Source organism: Cynocephalus volans, chromosome 7 (genome assembly GCF_027409185.1).
Source record: "Cynocephalus volans isolate mCynVol1 chromosome 7, mCynVol1.pri, whole genome shotgun sequence".
Lineage (NCBI taxonomy): Eukaryota > Metazoa > Chordata > Mammalia > Dermoptera > Cynocephalidae > Cynocephalus > Cynocephalus volans.
Window position 1 is genome coordinate 107927868 of NC_084466.1, and position 19296 is coordinate 107947163.

A 19296-nucleotide genomic window follows, 5' to 3' on the forward strand; every position below is an offset into this window, starting at 1 on the left:
TCTTTCTGAACCCAAAGAAGTCACCAGAAAGTCTCTGAACCTCTAATTCATCTGTAAACTGGGAACTCACAGTAATTTATGTAAATCGTAAGAACTAAGAGATGAAGAAGCTGGGGAGCTCACTAAGAATATCAGGTGCTACACAGAATTAATGCTAATTGAGCCCCAGTCAAGCTGCTTAGGCCTTGGAGATGAGTGGTTCCCGGGGCATAATGCAGCTTGCCCAGAGATGCAATTTTCTGAAAGTCACTTGGCCCTGGGTGAGTGCGTTCCATTCTGATGGATGAGATATTTGCTTGCTCAGTGTTTTCCTTCACTAGAGGCAAGACAAATTGCTCTTTAAAGTATACCTCTCCAGCTGACCAGTTAGCTCAGGTGGTTAGAGCGTAGTGCTGATAGCACCAAGGTCCAGAGTTCAATTCCTGTACCAGCCAGCCACCCCCCCCAAAACCAAAACCAACAAACAAAAAACCTCTTTATGGTTGAGAAACACAAACGTTCCGTGGCTTAAAGTTCCAAATGGCTGGCCATTGTCAAAAGTACGCAGGCATCCAATCACCCAGGCACCACCAGGTCTGCTGTGCTCTCACGATGGGTGTTTATAACAGGTCACAGATTGCCTTCTGCTTCTCTTCTTTTTGTTCCTCCAAACAAACAGGTTGTAATAAGAGCAGCGCTAATGGAGAAGAGTGGTGATGGTAAATGTCAGTGGTTGCATTGGGCAGGTATAAAACAAATTAGCTTTTTCTATTTGTGTGTTCTCCTTTATATTCCATGAGCATATGAGAGGATCTCTGTCTACTTTCAGTGTCCGTATTTTTGTCATTGATTGATGTGCTGGTGACAGGCCTGGGAAACAAGATATAAGCCTGCATCACCTCTTTCAAAAATCTCCCTGATAACCTGGCTAGGCCAAAAAGCTTGAAAACATTCTTGTTTCACACTGTTACTGCAGTTTTTAAGGGAATTTTGTTGGCAGATAATGTGTGAAATATAGTGAGATTGATAGTGAGATTTGTACAAATATGAATGGTGTTTACATTTGAACTTCAGTTCTTATTTTTTAGTAAGGTAGAAGGTATGGGGAGCAGACTAAAGATGCACCAACCCTGGACCCCTGAATTTTTTTTAAAAGTCACTGCTGTCAGCTTCATAAGTATTTATTGTAATCCTAGCATGTGCCAAGCACTGTTTTATTTTTTTTTAAACATAGAGTTGCAAATAAATTTATTCTTGTATTTTAGAACACTGCATTAATTGGTGTCTTCGGAATTACTCTACTATCAAGTTCATAAAAGGATAAAGCAAGCTCTCAAACCACTGATGACTTTCTCTTATATTACTTTTACTTTCACAGCTATATAACTGTGATGCTAGCAGAAGGAGTTCATTTTTGAAACAGTTAAAATGAAAAAAAAAATGTCATTAGAGATTTAATTTATCAGCATCAAAATTGTGCTAGATTCAATTGGAGGAGCTACAAAATGATAACCAAAACAACAAAATTAGAAGTTTCTTCAGACATTGTGTAGACATCCACAACTCTTATGACATATTCACATTTTAAAACTGTGTGAAATTAAGCATGTTAAAGGAAAAAATGTTTTCCTTGGCAACTTAAACACTTGCTTAAAAAGAAAAAAAAGAAGAACAATCACTCCCTCTAGTGACAAATTATAATTTAGCAACAAAATGAAATATATTTAAAATTTCAAATACTGTGGAGAAGGATTGCCCTGTATTTCATATATAACATGATTTATGGCTGGAATCAATAGAGATTAAAATGGGGAAAAGTTGGTGACTGGAAAACATTTACTTTGTGTTAAAAACACTTAAAAAGTAATAGCCACATCATGTCCAGTCCGTTTCTCCTTTCATTTATTAATAGTCTAGTTTGTCATAATATTAACTGTTTTGGGTTTTTTGAGGAGCCTCATGTCATGTGAATGGGTTCAAATGTATAAGCTTGGAGGTTGATATGGAGTTTATTTCACATTTTTTTTAACGTCAGAGGTACACAGTTTTGCTCTTTAGCTAGGGTTAAATATTTTAGTTTTGATTCTATGATCACTTGCCAGAATTTCAGTGCTAGTAATGTACAATAAATAGACGTAAGGCAGAAGTAAAAAAAAAAAAAAGCCGAGAAGAAAATAAACACTTATAATCCCACTACCCAGAAATACCAATATTAGCCAATATTAACAATTGAGGTATATATGTATCTTTTCACATTTTTTTATTGAAACATCTGACATTTTAATGCTAAAAAGGCTAAAAAGGCAATGCATAAGCATCACTGAGATGCCCCCTCCCCCAACCCCCCGATTAATCAAAGGCTTAAGATGCCTTAAGTGTAGGATTGAGTATATTCTGATATAAGTACATCAGAGATTGATGTGGGCCCCAAAATGAGCAGTAGCTGCCCTCTCTTCTGACACCTACCAGAGGCTCAGTCAATGTTTGCTGAAAGAGTGAGGTAGCCTCACTATTAAACCTCAGCTTTGCAGTTATACCAGATGCCCGAAAGAGTGAAGCTATGTGTTTGCTGAAACCACTCCTGCTTTTGGAACCTGACAAGACTGAATGGCAGCCTGTGGACCTGAGCAGCCTCACCCTGAGAGACCTATTCATATGATATAATTATGAACTGGGCTAATTATTAATGACCAAGTGGGATTCTAGTAATGTGCCGGTGTCTTTTGAGTTGTATGTCCTTTTGATGTAAGGGATATGTGTTCGAAGATCAGGGTGGACTGTGACATTGTGAAAATATATATTTGGTCTTCATCCCATCTCCTGACATGCAACTCCTAAAATCCTTAGAATCTCTAAGTGGTAAGAGTCTTTTTGTTTGCTAATAATGGCTGAAAGCCCCTAGGTAGCTTCAGGATAGGGGCTGGTCACAGGAAAGACCAAGGCAGGACTTTTAGTCCCATCCCCAGCTTCCAGGGAGGGGAGAGGGGCTGCAGGTGAAGTTGATCTCCAGTGGCCAGTGATTTAATCAATCAAGTCTATGTAATGAAGCCTCCATATAACCCAAGAGGCCTGGGTTTGGGGAGCTTCTGGATAGCTCAGCACGTGGAGGTTCCTGCAGGGTGGTGCACACAGGGAGGGCATGGAAGCTCTGCACCCCTCCCCCCATACCTCACCCTATGTATCTCTTCATCTGTATCCTTTGTGATATCCTTTATAATAAACCAGAAAACAGAAAACAAATGAAAAAAAAAAACAAAACTAAAACCAAAAACTAGAGAACCAGAGCTTCGAGGAGTAGGAAGAAGGTTGAGTTGAGCGGGGCTTCTGTGATACACTCAGCCAAGAAGGACATCCATTTTCTGATTGCCCTCAAGCATCTGTCAGTATCACACTGGGCTACTCTCCTTGGAATGTCAAAAGCTTCTATTTTTAATCTACTCTTTTAGTACAGTATCCCCCAGAAGGGATAATGTTTTAACGTGAAGTAAGTTGGGCAAAAGGCAATGAATGGGTCATGGTGGGGATTCTGAAATCAAGGAGTTTGGGTTGGGAGTAAGCATTGAAAGACATGATTGGGCCATTTTGGAATAACCTGTGGTTTGTTATTTTTGTGCAATAGTTTTGCAAAATCTCTTTTCACTTGCACCATGGTCTCAGGGAACTGGAAGGAATCCAAAGCAGGACAGAAAACAAAGAAAGCTGAGCATTTCATCTAGGTCACGAGACAGAAATGATCCATCCTCAGCCCCCACCCCACTCCTCATCCTACACACACACACACACACACACACACACACACACACACGCACGCATGCACGCACGCACACACGCGCACACGCGCACACACACACTTTCTAACAGATGTCCTTTATGTTTCCCCACCTCTTTTCCTCCAGTTGTAGCCTCTGTTTGGACCACTCTTCCACTGTCCTCCCCTGTATTTCCCAGGTACTGGTTTATCCACAATGCCTGGTACAAAGCAGACACACAATGAATACTTTTCAAATGAACAATTAACTCAAAGAATGGTTAGATGGACATCCTTTAAGGCCCAATTCAAATGCCTCCTGCTCCAGGAAGGCTTCTGTGAACCTTGAAGTGATGATAGAATGTCAAGCTTTTAGTAGAGGACAGGTATGTGGGTGCCTAACTGTATACTTTTCATATGTTTATTCTCACATTGGTCCTTGGGGGTTAATATTGTATGCCCAGTTTAAGATGACAAATCTGAAGTTTGGGACAGTTAAAAATAATTTGTCCCAAGACAAAGAGCTAGTAAATTCTTGACTGGAATTCCAGTTTAGGTGCATTTAATTCTATATGTCTTAATCCCGTCACACCATGCTGTGGACACACACTTATCTTTTCTGTTAGTCTGTAGCCCTAAGAATATACAAGTCTAACTTATCTTCTTTATTCCACAAACTGCCATGTCCAGTATGTTGAGCCCGGTGAGGATGGTAATAGTTGTGTAGTTGTAAACTGCAGGGGCTCTAGCTGCCTGGGATTGAATCCTGCCTCCATAATTATTTGGTCTTGGGCAAATTATTCAACCTCCCCGTGCTTCAATTCACCATCTTTAAAATGGAGATAATAATGGTACCAGTTGCAATGGGTTTTTGTGGGGATTAAGTGCTATAATCTATGTAAGGAATGTAGCATAATGTGTTAAATGATAAGAAAGTAGTCAATAAATGTTGAATAGAGAATATTTTATTCCCAGTGAATCGTGAAAGAGTTTTTAGGTTTTTCTTTTAAGGCAATACTTGATGCAATGCCAAGTTAAAATCTATTAAATATTTTTTCTTCAGTGTAAAATTTTAAACAAAATATATTTTGAAATTCTGCTGAATGAGAAATAGCCCATGGCCACAAAACACAGGGAAAGAGAATATAACCCAAATTCTCTTGGTTATATGATAGAGAAAGTTAAAATAAGAAAGATGTGATAAATACTTACAATTTTAAGTTTACTAAATACAAAAATTCAGGTCTCTGGTGCTTCACGGAAGTTTATGTGCTTGTGTGGACACTAGGGGGAGGTGTTGTGAATAGCACTAAACACAACTGGGCAGGAATTCATAGGTATTGTACTTGCTATAAATATAATTTATATATTATATTTTATTTACTTATGTTGGATATAAAAATTATATAAACCTGAGTAAGTTGTTGACGCACTAAACTGATTTTGAATGGGAATTCTGCCTGTGTGATTACTCTTGTGTATGTATAGACCTGCATAGAGCATTTTGGAGAGAAAATGTAAGACATGGGAAGCAGAGATCAAGCGACAGAAACTTTACTCATTAGCAGAAGATCCAGAGAAAAAAAGATCTGGTTTTTGATAATGTGAATCAGAGGTTTCACTCTATAATATATTAGTTGACTATATATTCATAAAAGCAATGCTTTTATTTGGAAGGATGTTAAAAATCTAGATTACAATCCTAGATTTTTACTCCTCAAGAAATTATATATTCTCAGGCTATTTTTAGCAGTTTTTCTCATCTCTGTAATATCAGGAGTGTAGTGATATTTCAATTAATGATTATAAAAATAGTAATGGTCATTAAAAAGCAAGTCCAAACAACGCAAAAAGAATATTATTAAGAAAGTAATCTCCCACAGTTCACCCAGACATGACCACTGTGAATGTTTTGATGAATATCTTTCTAAACTTTTTTCTGTGTTCCATTTCTGTCCTCTTTCCTCTCTGGCCCACCCTCCTGCCAATAGGCAATACCCTTAAATCGATATTGCTAGCTCAGATCAGTCTCTTGAGTGTCATCTGAATGTCCCACAAACTCCTTGAACTCAACACTGTTTTAACCCACCCCTTTATGAAGAATTACCCCTTCTAAGTTTTTCATGTACACTGCCTCTAATATCAGTTCCAACTGTCGAGGAAATCTGCTGACATATACTTTGCTTCCTACATTAATTTAGGCTGTTGGATGAAATTTATGTACTTATTTTGCTGCATAAGTCTGTTAACATTGGGAGCTCTCAAACTGTGCAAAAGAATCACCCAGGGATCATGGCAAAACTGCAAATTCTGGCTCCCCACTGCTAATATCCTGAGTCAGTGAGTCCTTGGAATCTGCATTGTTTCACAGACCACCCCTATCCCCAGGGAATTTGGTACAGCTTGTCTGAGACCCACCCTTGGAGAAACTCCCCACATTGTCAACGACAGGAAGGTGAACGTTATTTACGCTTTGTTCTTTCTCTCTCCTCTTCCATGTCTCACACTGATTTTTTTCACGTAAATTGTTGGAGCAGCCAAGCTTGTGAATACTTGCCGACAGCTTGAGTGTTCTGTGTAATGTGGAAGGTCCCTAGGGGCACTCGGCAGGGAAGGACATACTGAAATGTTCTTTGTACAGATTGAAAATCTCAGTGTGCAGAATGTGTTAACTGATTTTTCTCCTCCATGAAGTAAAATTTGCTACAATTTGTTTAAGTTTTCACACAGGGTATTTAGCTGCTGAAAGGAGGGATGTCCAGCTAAGGTGAGAATTTAGGTAAAAATTAAAGTGCAGTCATGAATTATCAGAGCTGCAAGGACTTCAGAGGTCACTGGAAACAGTGTCATCTCCTGGGAAAAGGAACTAAAGCCCAAAGAGGTGAAATGTCTTGCCCAAAGCCACACAGCAAATTATAGTCGAATGAAATCTAGAAGGAGTTCTTCATTTTATTTTTATTTATTTTTATTTTTATTTTTATTTTTTAAGTTTTATTTTGTCGATATACATTGTGGCTGATTATTGCTCCCCATCACCAAAACCTCCCTCCCTTCTCCCTCCCCCCCTCCCCCCCAACAATGTCCTTTCTGTTTGCTTGTCTATCAACTTCAAGTAGTTGTGGTTGTTATATCTTCTCCCCCCCCCCCCCCGGTTTGTGTGTGTGTGTGTGTGTGTGTGTGTGTGTATTTATATATTAATTTTTAGCTCCCACCAATAAGTGAGAACATGTGGTATTTCTCTTTCTGTGCCTGACTTGTTTCACTTAATATAATTCTCTCAAGGTCCATCCATGTTGTTGCAAATGGCAGTATTTCATTCGTTTTTATAGCTGAGTAGTATTCCATTGTGTAGATGTACCACATTTTCCTTATCCACTCATCTGATGATGGACATTTGGGCTGGTTCCAACTCTTGGCTATTGTAAAGAGTGCTGCAATGAACATTGGGGAACAGGTATACCTTCAACTTGATGATTTCCATTCCTCTGGGTATATTCCCAACAGTGGGATAGCTGGGTCGTATGGTAGATCTATCTGCAATTGTTTGAGGAAACTCCATACCATTTTCCATAGAGGCTGCACCATTTTGCAGTCCCACCAACAGTGTATGAGAGTTCCTTTTTCTCCGCAACCTCGCCAGCATTTATCGTTCAGAGTCTTTTGGATTTTAGCCATCCTAACTGGGGTTAGATGGTATCTCAATGTGGTTTTGATTTGCATTTCCCAGATGCTGAGTGATGTTGAGCATTTTTTCATATGTCTGTTGGCCATTTGTATATCTTCCTTAGAGAAATGCCTACTTAGCTCTTTTGCCCATTTTTTAATTGGGTTGCTTGTTTTCTTCTTGTAAAGTTGTTTGAGTTCCTTATATATTCTGGATATTAATCTTTTGTCAGATGTATATTTTGCAAATATTTTCTCCCACTCTGTTGGTTGTCTTTTAACTCTGTTAATTGTTTCTTTTGCTGTGCAGAAGCTTTTTAGTTTGATATAATCCCATTTGTTTATTTTTCCTTTGGTTGCCCGTGCTTTGGGGGTCGTATTCATGAAGTCTGTGCCCAGTCCTATTTCCTGAAGTGTTTCTCCTATGTTTTCTTTAAGAAGTTTTATTGTTTCAGGGTGTATATTTAAATCCTTAATCCATTTTGAGTTGATTTTAGCATACGGCGAGAGGTATGGATCTAGTTTCATTCTCCTGCATATGGATATCCAGTTATCCCAGCACCATTTGCTGAAGAGGCAGTCCCTTCCCCAGTGAATAGGCTTGGTGCCTTTGTCAAAGATCAGATGGCAGTAGGTGTGTGGGTTGATTTCTGGATTCTCTATTCTATTCCATTGGTCAGTGTGTCTGTTTTTATGCCAGTACCATACTGTTTTGGTTATTATAGCTTTGTAGAGTGTGGTGGATTCTTCATTTTAGAAAGCCGCCTCTGTCTAGTGTTTGTTCTGATCCCCAGCTTGGAAGGCATCCCTGAGACTCCCAGGGGTTTAACATTTAACATCTTCCTGTGGCACCTGATTCCAGGGTTAAACCACCCCAAATATAAGGTCTCAAACAAGGTCTGTTATGTCATTTAAATAGCAATATTTTTATGCCAGACTCTACTGTAGGATTCTGTTTAAAGTAGCATTTTTGATACATTAGATATTCCTTTTCCCAACAGTTCACAGAAGTATCTACACTAAGCCACCACATTGAATCATATTACAATGGGGTCACATTCTACTCAGTGGCTGAGGTCTCAAAGTCAAGTCATAGCAAAATTCACCTTGAAAGGCTCCTATGTAATATATAATCTCTCAGTAGTTTCATCAGTACTTTCAAAAATTTCAGCTTTTCCTGAAGCTTTGAAATAGATCTTGTTTCTTCTGTTGGATTGGTTGGTTTGTGTTTGAGGGTCATGTTGTAAGAAGAAATACTATTTTAAACTATAGCATCCCAGGGGTTTCCACATCCCAGAAGTCCTGAGACTTTCTGAGGGAACGAAAGACTCTGTTCACTTTGTTTTGGGAGTCTTGGGGGACATATGCTCATTCTCTGGAATGGCCAAAGGGATTTTCCATGATTTTAAAATTGTGTCTCTCTGTCTTACCCATGCACTCACCCCCAGCAGCAAAGGACCAACTCATTGCTCTTGGGGGAATCACAAGCAAAATGTTATCAGGGGAAAGATCTCACAGCTCTGATGCATTTTTCCTTATAAATTATAGAGTGCAGTCATTACCTGTTACCATTCCTTCCTTACGTAATTATTGCTGGCTGCTCAAGACTCTATTGAGGTTTTATACCGGTCACTTATTCAGTCTTCCTCTCTCAATAGAAACTTTTTTTTTTTTTAAATCTAACACCCAATCAGCCAACCACTGTGAGGTTGTTAATGGCTGAAAATGGCTTATGCATTTACATTTGCCATCTTTCTTCCCACACTTTGCATTTTAAACTTGCTTTTTTATTGCCTTAACTCAAGAACTGGAATACCAGGTGTGGGGATGCAAGAACTAGGGCAAGTGTTTAGATGGATGCAGTAGAGGAGGAGGAAGGTAGGTGGGGGAGTAAATTTCAGTAGGATCTTCACATCTTGTCCTTTACATGTAAGCAGGTAGGGTTGGGGCCCTGTTATTTCAAAAAGTGGAGTTCTGGATTTTTATACCTTTCCCGCCCTTCCAAACCTCACTCCTAACACCATACACATGTGTGTGTAACTTTGGGGGAGAACAACCTGGTGTATTGAAAATTACTTTTAAGCCAGATTTTATGTTTATAAAATCACTTGTTAATCTAGGAATTAGAGAGTGAAAAATTAGGTGCGATAGTCATATATAAGGGCTGGTGTGAATTTCTGGCCAAGAAAGGTTTCAGTCTCCTCTCAGCTTTAGTGAACAATTCAGGTTCTCCATTTTGAAAAAAATAGTAAATAGCTCCTTGCTGTTATATAATAATTGTCAGGAATGTAGCAGAAGCATGGAGTTTTGTAAATTAGCTCCGAGGTTCTTATAAACTCCAATAGTGTAGATGAATGGAGAGATACTCATTATGGAGACGAAGTTCAAGTCAAATCTCACTTTCTGTGTAATCTTGTACAAGGTACTTAATCCTTTTAAGTCTGTTTCTTCCTCTGGCAGGATAAATAGGATGAAAAGATCTAACGTGTAATCTTGCTTTGAGTGCCTGCTCTACATCTAGAGATTAATAAATGTATATCCTGCTTCCTCCACCCTCTTATGCACGATGTAGAAATCTTTTCTGTCGTATTCTTCTGCTTGAATATTTCCAGGGACAAGGAACCTATTAGTTCTTTGGATAGCCACTTGCATTGTTTGGGAGTTATGACTTTTATTCAGCGAGTTATTGAAATGCTTCCTCAGTGCCAGACACTGCGCTGGAAAACTTTTCTTTATATCACATCCTGAGTTCATATCCTTGTCCCTGTAGCTTCTGTCCTTGGGCCCTGCTGTCTGCTGCAGCAATGCAGGGCTCCCCCCACATGCAGCCCTTCAGCCAAGTAAGGATGATCCTCAGGTCTTCGTTGCATCTTTTCTTCTCCCAAGTGTCTTCACCCATGTTCTCCACACCCTCATATCCTGTTCACTTTGTCTAGTTGCAGGTCAGTTTTTTTTTTATCTTTCTTAAATTATGGTTCTCAGAAACTTCTTCCCATCTGTTGTATGGCCAGCGCTGGGGCCTCTGGAACTCTTAATTTCCTCTGCCTTGGACTGTCTGCCTGTGATGATGCATCTGAAGACTGTATTTGTTTGGGGCCACGTTTAGATAGTTATTGTGAATTTTTGATGCCTAAACAACTGGTATAGTCATAGTCTGGAGTCAGTTGTAGATCTGTGAAATGGAGGCTTTGTTAGGTGGAACAGTGTTCCAGGTCGAGGAAAGGACAGCATGTGACAAGGGCCCCTGGGGAGAGGAGCATGGGGTGCTGATGAGGGCTGTGCACTCTGACCCCAGATTAGACTGACACCGTAGGATGACCAGTTCTCTCCAATGTCTTGATGATGTCCTTTGTCTGTTTCTGTTTAAATCCACCGCAATATTTGTGAATTTAGATTGTATTGATTTGATACCCAAAACACAAGCAACCAAAGAAAAAGTAGATAGGTTGGACTTATCAAAATTTAAAACTTGTATGCTCCAAGGGACACTATCAAAGTAAAAAGACAACCCATAGAATGGGAGATATATTTGCAAATCGTCTGTCTAACAAAGGACTTCTGTCTGAAATACATAAAAAAATTATGACAACTCGGTAATAAAAAGATACATCACCAAGTTGAAAAATAGCCAAAGCATCTGAAAATAGACATTTCTCCAGAGAGAATATACAGACGGCCCTCAATGATATCAAAGATGCTCAATCAACATCATTAGCCATCAGGGAAATGTCATTCAAAACAGCAGTGAAATGCTACCTCACACCCACTGGGATGGCTGTGATCAAAAAGACACACAAAAACAAGTGTTGACAAGGATGTGGAGAATTGGCACCTTCACACACTGCTGGTATAAATGTAAAATGGTGTAGCTGCTTTGGAAAACACGTTGTCAATTCTCAAAAAATTAAACATAGAGTTATCATACGACCCACCAATTCCACTCCTAGGTATATTCCTAAGGGAACTGAAAACATGCCTCCTCACCAAAGTTTGCACAGGAATGCTCATAGTAACATTATTCACAATAGCCAAAAAGTGGAAATAATCCAGACATCTCTAAGCCTGATGAAAGGGTAAACAAAGTGTAGTAAGTCCTTACAATGGAATATCAATGGAATATCATTCAGCCATTAAAAGGAATCGAGTACTGATACATGCTACAAGAAGGATGGACCCAGCCAAGTGAAGGTAGACACAAAGGGCAGATATTGCATAATTCCATTTAATATGAAATGTCTAAAATAGGCAAATCCAGAGAGACAAAAAATACATTACTAGTTAACAAGGACTGGAAGAAGGGGGAATAAGGACTGAGTGCTAATCGGCACAGGGTGTTTTTTTTGGAGTGTTGAAAATGTTCTGGAGTTAGATTGTGGTGATTGTACAGCTTTGTAAATGTGCTAAAAACCACTGAATTGTACAGTTAAAGTGGGTGAATATTATGTAAATTCTAATTTTTTTTAAAAAATAGCTTGCATTAAGGAAAAAATTGATTTTTACCCAAGGAAGATTTTTGAGAAAGGTGATTTGGGCTCGTCTAGAGGAAAGATTTTCTAGGGAAAGAAAATGCTCTAGAAGTAAAAAAAAAAAAAATGTGAAGACAGAATGATACTTCTCTTTCAGGTCATCAATTTATGCATTTCTTTTGATAGATTGATTATTATTTCCAGTATACAACATGTACATCAAGCCAGCAGGAAACAACTTTTTTTTAAACAGGAAAGTACACAAACTTTCAAAAATAAACATTCCAATGACAACAAAAGAAAACAAATTCAACCCATAATCCCATCAAGTCTTATAATACAAGGAAACAGTATTTGTTGTTTTTTAAAAAAATTTATCAATATACAATGTAGTTGATTTTCAAAACAAAAATCTCGAGCAGTGTGTCTGACCGTCTGTCACAATTAAAACATTACTCAGCACTCTCAGGAGTGAGGTTGGTCTGTAGGAATAGGTGTAATATTCAGGTGATCACAACCCTCTTTTCAGGAAGATATAATTATAGCTCTTTACCTAATGCATTCACATTCCCTTATTTACTTTTGTTGGACATTTTCACAGAGCTTTATGCAGAATCCTATTTGAAAAAAAGAGAACATGCTTAAGAGGAACCCAAGTTCACATGAAACACGTTTATATTCATCAAAAATGGAACATGAGTGAGTATTCAGTCATTTGGAGACTGCTCACTGAGAAATCCTAAAGAGTAATGTCATTGCAGATATGTAAATTCTAAAACCATTTGATATGAGCTTCTGCAAAAATGCGTATGCTATACTAAATAATGAAAAATCTAATAATACTCTGGGTGGGAGAGGGAGCAAAGTTCCTAAATTTGTTTTTCCGAATCTGGTTGCTTTCTCTGCGTATTCCACAGGGTGGCAGTGCAGGAAAGCGTATCCTATGAAAAATTCTAGTCGAGGTGAACTTTGTGGTATACAAATGGGTTTACCAGAGAATCTAAGGTTCCTTACCTACAAAAGACTATTTGCTGAACTAGGAATCAATGATAAACTGGATTCACCATTTAAAATAAAACACCAGTTGGAAGACAACTCACATTACAAATTGCTTTGGTTTTTATTTTTTGTTTCTTTAAACCCACAAATATTCTTTAAATAGTGAGTTCATGTACATTATTCAACATGTAATTTGGTTTACATGCCATATTCCGATAATCTATAGCACAGTTATTTAGACTATATTGTTTTCTAATATTGCAAATATAGAATGTGATCGTAGAGTCATATATATGAAAAATTTTTGAAAACCAAAGTTATAAGCTTACAAGTATCTATATATTGTGTTGAAATCAGGATGAGTATTCACAAGTAAAGATAAAGCTATTTTAATCAAGAAATATGAGAGTGCACAAACACATCTTTGATATTCCATAGGGGCTTTAAATGTTTAATCAAGACCTTCCTTATTGCTTTTAAGGTATTTTTAAATTATCTGCCTGTATATTCTGTTTGTCTCACCTTTATGACACAATTGCCTTTCTTTTCTGAGATTAATGAATAATACACATAGTTCATACTTGCTGTGAATTTTTACAAAATCCATTTGATACATGCCAGGTGTAGAAAGTTTTAGCAGCTGGAGACAATGCATAGTAAGAGAGATTTCAGAATTATTCTGCAGCCCATGCAAATCCTGCTGGCAGGATTCTGTAAGGAAAGCAGTACTCATATGTGTGCTGAAGCTTTGGAAATAGATCAAGAACATGAATATGCTCTGGGTGACTATATCAGTGATGTAGTAAGAATGTTTTTCTAAAATATTCGGAAAGCATGATTATTTAATTTTGAGCCCTCTTCCTGGTTCCTGGTCCCTTCTCTACCCTCCACCTGCCACCCCTCTGCCCCTTTCATCACCCCCAGGCTACTTAAGGAATCCTTTCCAATATTTACCTTCTCTCTTCAGGATTGTCTCTTCATCTGTCTTTTTTTTTTTTAATGTTTCTTTTTTTATCTGTAATTTCTGGCCATTTAGGCCCTGATTAGTACCTGAAGTACTAATTTTTAAAGAGCATTGGGGGCAGTTTCTATTCTGATTATTACACTATCTTGGTCTCCCAGGGGCTTCATCTCCATGGCTGGAGCTGGAAAGGGAAAGGGTGAGTTGATGGCAGAGGGGCCTGATGCAGAAAGAGGGGCCCAGCGCAAACTTTCCACTGGGGCCTGAAGTTGTGATAGATCATTCTGTAAACAACCTCAGCGTGGCAGCAGGCCCCATGAGGTCATTTCACTGGGTAAAAACTTGTGCTCTTCTCATTACTGCAAAATTTTAAAATAATGCTGGGAAATCTTCCATTCCCGAACCCATGTCACGCCTCCTCCCAGGCCTCTACTGTAATGTACAAGAGTTGTAATGTTTGGTCTCATGCTTGTTCAGCTTTTTCTAATGCAACTTAGAGTGTTTTAAAAATTGTCCTTTTTAAATATCTTGTCATCGTTATTTGAGAAAAGAGCTGCCATACTCTTCCATGTCTTGTCAATTCCTGGAGTTAATAAGGAATAAAATAGGTGTCTGAATGAAAAGTGCAATGAAGATGGTTAACTTTATACGTGTCCTACTCTCAGTGACAGAGCCTGAGTCTAAGGAGGGGCTTGGAGGTAAGAGTTACCTTTGGATCAACTCTCTGGAAGCCTCTTTCCAGGACAATACAAACTACCTTATAGATGAATCCTCTCCTGAGCAGTTAGGCTGCTCCACTCTCTTCCTATAACACAAGGAAAAGGCTGGTTTGAGGCAAACCCCCCATTCATGTGTTAATAGCAGTTGTTGTGATACTTCGCCATTTATGAAGACTGCAGCTGCAAAGGATAGTTGTTCTGACTTGTGTGAACGTTTTGCCTACTTGATGTGATACTGTCATTATCCATTTTGCAAGCTGAGCATTTTTAAGCAGGGACAGCAAATAGCCATCAGAACAATATTTATTGATCACGTCTTCAGACACGTTTTAGGCTTCTTTGAACACTTGGAATTCTGACTTCATTTTTTGAGATAGGTAGGATCGGATCATAGCATCCAGACAGTTTGTGATCCAGGTGGCTTGGAAAATAGGCTAACAGGCAGATGGGCAGGAATGAGTCAGGAGGGCAAAGACACCACGAAGAATCATTGAGAAGTACGTGGTTAGACATGGGACATTTTTTTTTTTTTTGACAGATATTGTTCTAGTAACTTACATTTTAATGATGATAATGTACCAGGCCCTATGGTAAATGCTTTACCTGCGTTAACTTAATCCTTAAAACAAAGCTTTAAGGCACACATTTCTTTACCTATGGTTATAAATGAGGAAGCTAAGACTCAGAGAGGGTTAAGTTCCTTTAGCCAGGGGTCACACAGCTATGAGATAGTGGAGTTAGAATTAAAATCCACATCCTTTTGACTTCAAACTTATTTGTGTTATAAAAGAAGTTTTTGAAACTCCATAGAACTGATTGTTCTGAGAAATGGGGAAACAAGAAGTCATGAGTTTTATTACCCCCAAGTCGATTGTGTATGCTAATATAAAAAAAAAAAATCTCTGGAAAAATGCTACAATAATACATGTAACTAGGGTAACCACACCAGTGGATTTGCCTGGGACCAACTGTTCAGATCTGTTGCTGCGGCATAATTATTGATAGCACCCTCTTTAACTCTTACAGTGTCCCAATTTGAACAATAAATTATAGGGTCACCCTATCTATAACCTCCTCATTTTTGCCATCGCAGATTCTAAGAAGAGGGAAGCCTTTCTACTTTGGAGTCAGTGCGCAGATGGCTAGCCATCCATCTCTCTGACGTTCCTGTGGACCACCTATCCCACCTCACTCTGGGCATCTCTAGGGGAATGACAACTTTTGGTGTTTGGACTAGCTAAATCTAGATGTTATGGACTACAGACCAATGAATTCTGGAGTACGTTTTCATTCATACTTCTGTATCTAAACACCCCAGTTCTTCCTTCTAGATCTTCTCGGCAGTCGGCCTTTGGGCAGTGACAAGACTTTCTGTCCAGACTTGCAAGCCCATGAGCCATTGACTACTCCAGATCCAATCAAAGGTGCTAGCCAAATGCGTTGGTCAGAAACACTTTAAATAATGGTTACTCTAATAAATACTACGTTGTTCAGGGCCAGATAAAAAGCTGAAGTAAAATTTTCAAAAATATAACTTCATATGATAGTTTGATTTATCCATAAGTAGATCTGTATCCACGGAGGATGAACACTTACCGCGACCAGTCCTCACAGTCAAGTAGGACCAACGGTTTCCAAGCTTCTGTTTTTCTTTTAAGAAAAAGAGTATGAGGATTAAAGTAATTTTCTTTTTTAAATATACTCTTTGCATTGCACATCTGTGTCTCAGGTTATCTGTGGTCCTGCTGTCAGGGAGGGGTGAGGGTGGGTGCAGGGCTGTGACTCAGGAGTCATCTTGGAGCTGGCCCATGAGTCTATACCAGTCTCTTCGGGGCAAGGAGCTCAGACCATGGTTGTATTTGCACAGTTTCAGGACCTCACTGAAGCCCTCACCCAGAGTCAGGTCACTGTGAGTGGTCAAGTGCTTGATCCTGGAGGTGCAGGCCCCATCTGCACAGGCTGGGGGACAGCGCAGGCGGGGGCCTACTGGGCAGCAGGCTGGGTGGGCTCAGAGCTTCCCCTGCTGAAGGCTCCAGTCAGGGCACTGCCTACAGCATGTCCCACAGCTGAGCCCACGGCTACCCAGCGGCCGTGGTTGCCATCTGTGCCATGAGGCCTGGCTGGCCCGATGGGGCTGAGGTCGGGGCACTGCCGAGGGTGGTGGGTGCGCTGGCAGGTGGGCAGAGGGTGCGGCGGGGTGGCTAGCTGGCCAGGAGGCCACGCTGCGACTCCCCCAAGGCATGGTGGTGGCGGTGGGAGGCAGCCGAGCTGAGTCAGAGACGACGGCAGTAGTGGTGGTTTTGTCTAAAGTAATTTTTTTCAGTTACACTTTATCTCATATTTTATAGATTAGTAAAGATTAGCAGTTTATTTTTGTAAGAAAATATGAGGGTACTTTCAAAACGTTTGTGGAGAAATAGAATTAAAAGATAACATAAAACTGTTCGTGAACTTTTTGAAGACCGCTTGCATAGTGAGTGAGTGTAATCCTGTATGCATGATTTTTAAGCATTTGGGTCAAAGCACTGATGAACTGGACATGGAGAGTCAAGGTTTTGGTTTGGTGGAAGAGCACTGATCTGGGAGGACAGTTCCTCGTTTCAGCCTTGGCTCAACTTCCAACTAGCTGAAGGTCACTTAATTTCTCCACAGCTCAGGTGCTTTCTCTATGAAAATGAATGAAATTTCCTGCCTTACTTACATCACAGGAGTGTTGGAGGATCAAATAAAGTAACAGATGAAAAATTTCTTTGGAAAACAAGAGCTCCTTATGCAAATATGTTATTAAAGGTATACATTACTTAATATTTCATCACTTTCGCATTAAAATATGGGATAAAGTGTAACTTAAGTTCCTTTTTGAAAGTACCCTTGTATTTTCCTACACAAACTGCTAATTTTTACTAAATCTATAAAGACTTTTTTAGAGAAAATTACATCTGTTTTATTTGGGGTGATGGCACCCTTTTTTATTTGGGGTAGTTACTCCTTTTCTCTCCTTGTTTCTCTCCTCCCCAACATCTCCTTATGTAAGTCTCTTTTGCTTCCTCTCTTGCTTTCTCCTAGCCTTATAGAGAAGCAGGTAGACATACAGGTGCTTGGGAGAAGGTAAAAAAAGCACCACAAGTTATGTTATTTGTAAGTGACTCAACGATTGTCAGTTAGTTGGATCTGATGGATTACAGAGATTCAGGGTCATAACTTCAAAACCACATGACTTTCATATCCAAAGACTCTGGAAATCACTTGGATTTTTGTCTGTCATGAAGTACCTGAGATAGGAGCCCTGGGTCTGGTAATCACATTACATTTTGGCATTGAGTTAAAGCCAGATTTTAACACTGAACTTTTGGACGGCCAAATATATTAGTTACTAATATTGTCCAATAAAACATAGAAATCTCAACAAAAAGAGTAGCGCTTATTCCTGGGGATTGGATGAGAATTGCTATGTCTAATTTCATATGTGAATTGTCTTTCTCGCAGCGTGAAAGGCATGTCTTCCTCCTACCAAATCAAGAAAACCTCCCTGGCAGAGTTTTTCCTTTGCTTGTGCATATTTAGTGCAATTGGATATGGTTTCAAAAAGTCACAATTCGTTCTATGTCCTTGCAAACTAGGTTGGAAATTACCCAGCTATTTCTATTAAACTTATGAGGGAGACTCTAACATTGGCTTATTCAAAGAAATTCCACATATTCCATATCCAGCCCCTCCTTAAATCTTAGGATGTGATTTCAACGCTGATGGAGTTTCTGGAAAAAAGTGTTGCATGACATTGCCAGTAAGTCAGTGTTCCCAGGGTTGTGATGTCATTCTTACAACTCTGGCACCTCTGGGAATTACATCCTGGTACAGTGATGAGGCAGTCAAGTCACTTAAAAGTTAACTACAAGGAATAGGAAACTGTGTGGAGGAGCTTATTTGGGGAATGTTTTAGATAAATGGTCTCTTAAGGCTTGTCTTTCTTGGTACTGAGCCACTGAAGCAAGTCACAGCACCCTGAAAAATAATGAATTGCGTTTACAGTATCTGACCGTATGTCAAAGGAAGGCTGAGCACAGAATCTGGGAATGGCTCCACACTCTTAGGATTTGATAAAACTATTCTGCTTGTGCTTGACAGCCTCCTTGTTTGAACTTCATTTTTTGAGCTGCTTGTTTTGTTCAGTGATGGTCCAAACAGGTTTTTGAGGGACTCTATACACAGCTGTGAGGAGTTCACTGCCCAGGCTCGCTACGTGAAAGTGCCATTTAATTAACCTTTCAGAATTGGGCATTAGAGGAAATGAAGCCATTGGAAAAAGATGTAGCAGGTTACGGCTGCTGTGGGCTCTGGTTCCAGAGAGCACATGGCAGTGCTGATTGCCTTCTGAACTGAGCGCTGGCCTCTTCCCCGGAGACAGCCGGGGGTGCCTGGGGGAGTTGCCCCAGATTACCTGCTCACGTACTGTACGTTGTTGAGCTGCTTACCCAAGTGCGTTCTTCCCAGAGGTACTTGGGTGGTGCTCCCCTGTTCGGTACTCTTTCAGGAAATCCAGTTTCTCGTCTAGCTCTGCATCTAAGCCACCAACTAATCTGGTGACCTTGGGAGTCACTTTGCCTCTCAGCATGAAGATTGATGCCATCAGTATTTTTTCATGCCTTTTCTTTTATTAATCTACTGACCCTTTCAAAAACATTAAAATTTCATTATTTTCTCTACTATTTTTTAAAATAACAAAATGTCCATGGTGACTATAATCAAAACAGTATCAATATT

General features: G+C 39.4%; 1 protein-coding gene and 1 pseudogene across 2 annotated transcripts in view; one reads left to right on the forward strand and one right to left on the reverse strand.

Moving 5' to 3' along the window:
- The window catches only part of ANK3 (ankyrin 3), a 502256-nt gene that overhangs the window by 122948 nt on the left and 360012 nt on the right, over positions 1-19296 (forward strand). The gene's annotated exons all lie outside the window — the stretch shown is intronic.
- Positions 16319-16777, reverse strand: LOC134382413 (coiled-coil-helix-coiled-coil-helix domain-containing protein 10, mitochondrial-like; annotated as a pseudogene).